The 4,460-nt window shown below is 41.6% G+C and overlaps 1 long non-coding RNA gene across 1 annotated transcript in view; it reads right to left on the bottom strand.

Moving 5' to 3' along the window:
- Window positions 1-552: 552 nt before the first annotated feature.
- The window catches only part of LOC129391766 (uncharacterized), an 18,042-nt gene continuing 14,134 nt past the window's right edge, over window positions 553-4,460 (bottom strand). The window contains exons 2-3 of the long non-coding RNA XR_008616444.1: window positions 1,036-1,126; window positions 553-837 (exon numbers count right to left, since the gene is read on the bottom strand). This is a non-coding gene — a long non-coding RNA (uncharacterized lncRNA). The remainder of the gene's footprint in view (window positions 838-1,035; window positions 1,127-4,460) is intronic.

Here is a 4,460-nt window from a genome sequence, read left to right as displayed (position 1 = left end):
AAGTGATTGAAACAGGATTCAAGTCCTGTCTGGAGGCTCTGACGTCCATTCTCTTTCCAGTATAAGACACAGCCTCCTGTTAGACACAACACTGCCTGCCCTGATATATCTCAAAATATTTTCAAGAATGTAAATACAGGAGGAAAATAAAATTAAAGCTAACATTTATTAAATGCCTACTAGAGTCAGGCTCTGTAGGAACTGCTTTACATAAAGCACTTTGTAAATAGCAAAGCATTTTTGAAATTTTATTCATTATAGTAAAGGGTAAGTGAGATTTGTTTTTACCACCTGTGAGTACTTTCCTTTATCAGCACCCGAGTACTCCCCTTAGTACTTCTTTAGATTTCATTTCTCCAGTTATTCAGTGTCCTTCTTCTGTTCCCTTACTTTTGAGGCAGAAACCCTGGTGTCTGCACTGGTCTGCCTTTCTCTAGTTGTAGATCTTTCCTTTCTTCCTCCTCCTCATTAAAAATGACTTTCCTATGTCTCATCAAATAATTGCTTAGCTAATACATTTTATAGCAGGATTTCTCTTTGTGCAAATGAGTGATGGAGACAGATGGTTTAAATACCTGAAACTAACACAACATTGTAAATCAACTATATTTCAATAAAAGAAAAAAAAGACAGATGGCTTAACACAAAACCTATAGCAAAGGAAGTTACTATTGATGGACTTGCACTCACTGCAGTAGGCCACTGGAGGAAACACCTTGTGGATGGTAGTGAGATTTTGCAGTAAGAAAGACATGGGTTAGATTCTCAGTTCTGTCACTAATGAGCTCTATGTTATTGGGCTAGTCACTTTTCCTCTGGCAATCTCATTTTCTCTGTCTGTAAAAGGAGTGACAAAAAAGGATTGTTACCATCTATTTTAGCACTAAAATTGTGTGATTTTATTAGTAATGCATCTTCTTAACAAAAAGTTATAAGGATAAAGAACATTATAAACAGTATATTATGCTCTCTTTTTGCAATTCCCTTTAAAAGCAGGTTAAAAAAGTCACAGTTGTACAGTGATTTAGGAGCTACCTGGATATCTGCATGAGAATCTTGGCTCCATCACTTAACAGTGCCACTTAGCTGTGTGGCTTTGGGCAAATTGATCTCTCAGTTTCCACATCTGAAAAAAATAGGGATAACATTAGTAGTTTTGAATTAAATTGTTGTGTGATATAATTAATGTATGGGAAGCCCCTAACAAGCACTAGCTATTACTGTTATAAAGCTCTGTATAAGTCCCAGTATCTTAATCTGTTACAAGAATTCTTGAGAAAAGTAGAAACAACCATCAGAGAGAGGTAGTGTAGAAAAGGATGTGTATTAATGTTTGTGTTGGGTGGAGGGGCAGATATTAAGTAGTAGTAATCCATGAGCTAAAAGTGACAGGGTAACGATGAGTCCAGATTGATTCTCATCCATATCTTGTGTGTATTTAATGGACTGCTGGTCTTTCCTGTCTTTTACCCGTTTTCATTTTCCAATCTCTGTTTTGATTTGGAAATCAAAGAGCCTTGCCCAACAGGATGGATGATGTCTAATTTCCTTAGATTAACATGGAGTTATGATGAGGGGGGTGTTTTGTGCCATTTAGGTTTTGCTAAGGGTACTGAAATCTTTTCTAAGTGAGGCTTTGGCAGAAGTGAGTGGGTGCTCATCCTAATCTTCCAGAAGATTCATTTTAAAATCTAGAACTCAAAAATAATTCCAGAAATATCTCTTGAAGCAAGATATTGTCTCCCCACACCCACCTTTTCCACCAAGCTTTGTGGGTTTTTAAAAAATTATATGAGAGCTATTTGGACACTTTTCATATCTAAGACTCTTCTGCAGACTTCCTTGGATGATTATGGGTCTGATCAGGAGTGAAGCTGAAGAAACACCTTAGAAGTACACATGTATGATGATTAAGGGTACCAGTTGAGGCAGCAGAGTTGACTTTCCGGGGTTTTATAAGATTATATATGCCAGGTGGCCTTTATCATTTTAGCCCATACCATAGGTCCCCAACAAAGTTCAGTGTTTACATTGAACAAATATTACTTCTGGGGGAAGCTTCGGAGCCATGCAGGAGAGCACAGCAACAGGGGTGCAGAGGGCAAAATGGAGAGATTCCCACACAGAGGATCGGTGCCGACCAGCACTCACCAGCCCGAGAGGCTTGTCTGCTCACCTGCCTGGGTGGGTGGGGGCTGGGAGCTGAGGCTCGGACTTCGGTCGGATCCCAGGGAGAGGACTGGGGTTGGCTGCGTGAACACAGCCTGAAGTGGGCTAGTGCGCCACAGCTAGCCAGGAGGGAGTCCGGGAAAAAGTCTGGACCTGCCAAAGAGGCAAGAGGCTTTTTCTTGCCTCTTTGTTTCGGGATGCATGAGGAGAGGGGATTAAGAGCTCCAGAGATGGGCCGGAGCCGTGGCTATCAGCACGGACCCCAGAGTCCGGGGCATGAGACGATGAGGCTGCTGCTGCCGACACCAAGAAACCTGTGTGCAAGCACAGGTCACTCTCCACACCTCCACTCCTGGGAGCGTATGCAGCCCGCCACTGCCAGGGTCCCCTGATCCAGGGACAACTTCCCCGGGGGAACACACGTCACGCCTCAGGCTGTTGCAATGTCACGCCGGCCTCTGCCACAGGCTTGCCCCGATCCGTACACCTCCCTCCCCCTGGCCTGAGTGAGCCAGAGCCCCTTAATCAGCTGCTACTTTAACTCCGTTCTATCTGAGCGAAGAACAGACCCGAACAGACCCGGACAGATGCCCTCAGGCGACCTACATGCAGAGGCGGGTCCAAATACAAAGCTGAACCTCAGGAGCTGTGAGAACAAAGAAGAGAAAGGGAAATCTCTCCCAGAAGCCTCAGGAGCAGCGGACTAAATCTCCACAATCAACTTGATGTACCCTGCATCTGTGGAATACCTGAATAGACAACAAATCACCCCAATGTGAGGCGGTGGATTTGGGAGCAACAATATATATAGTATTCCTTTTTCTCTTTTTGTGAGTGTGTATGTGTATGCTTCTGTGTGTAATTTTGTCTCTATAGCTTTGCTTTTACAATTTGTCCTAGGGTTCTGTCTGCCCGATTTTGTTTTGTTTTGTTTTGTTTTTAGTATAGTTTTTGGCACTTCATATCACTGGTGGATTTGTTTCTTGGTTTAGGTGCTCTCTTCTTTCTTTCTTGTTTTTTATTACTTTTTAATTTTTTTATTTTTAATAATTATTTTTTATTCTAATAACTTTTATTTTATTTTATTTATTTTTCTTTCTTTCTATCTTTTTCTCCCTTTTATTCTGAGCCGTGTGGATGACAGGATCTTGGTGCTTTGGCCGGGTGTCAGGCCTGTGCCTCTTAGATGGGAGAGCCGAATTCAGGATATTAGTCCACCAGAGATCTCCCAGCTCCACATAATATCAAATGGAAAAAATCTCCCAGAGATCTCCATCTCAACACCAAGACCCAGCTCCACTCAACGACCAGCAAGTTACAGTGCTGGACACCCTATGCTAAACAACTAACAATACAGGAACACAAACCCACGCATTAGCAGAGAGGCTGCCTAAAATCATAATAAGGTCACACACACACCAAAACACACCACCGGATTCGGGCCGGCCCACCAGAAAGACGAGATCCAGCCCCATGTACCAGAACACAGGCACTAATCCCCTCCACCAGGAAGCCTACACAACCCATTGAACCAACATAAGCCACTGGGGGCAGACAACAAAAACAAGGGGAATTATGAACCTGCAGCCTGCAAAAAGAAGACCCCAAACAGAGTAAGTTAAACAACATGAAAAGACAGAGAAACACACAGCAGATGAAAGAGCAAGGTAAGAGCCCACCAGACAAAACAAATGAAGAGGAAATAGGCAGTCTACCTGAAAAAGAATTCAGAGTAATAATAGTAAAGACGATCCAAAATCTTGGAAATAGAATGGAGAAAATACAAGAAATGTTTAACAAAGACCTAGAAGGACTAAAGAGTAAACAAACAATGATGAACAACACAATAAATGACATTAAAAATTCTCCAGAAGGAATCAATAGCAGAATAACTGAGGCAGAAGAACGGATAAGTGACCTGGAAGATAAAATAGTGGAAATAACTACTGCAGAGAAGAATACAGAAAAAAAGAGTGAGAAGAATTAAGGACAGTGTCAGAGACCTGTAGGACAATATTAAATGCACCAACATTCGAATTATAGGGGTCCCAAAAGAAGAAGAGAAAAAGAAAGGGAATGAGAAAGTATTTGACACGATTATAGTTGAAAACTTCCCTAATATGGGAAAGGAAATAGTTAATCAAGTCCGGGAAGCGCAGAGAGTCCCATACAGGATACATCCAAGGAGAAACATGCCAAGACACATATTATTCAAACTATCAAAAATTAATTAAAAAGAAAAAATATTAAAAGCAGCAAGGGAAAAACAACAAATAACATACAAGGGAATC

The sequence above is a fragment of the Physeter macrocephalus genome, chromosome 21, assembly GCF_002837175.3.
Source record: "Physeter macrocephalus isolate SW-GA chromosome 21, ASM283717v5, whole genome shotgun sequence".
Classification (NCBI taxonomy): Eukaryota; Metazoa; Chordata; class Mammalia; order Artiodactyla; family Physeteridae; genus Physeter; species Physeter macrocephalus.
This window is presented reverse-complemented; position numbering and strand designations above follow the sequence as displayed.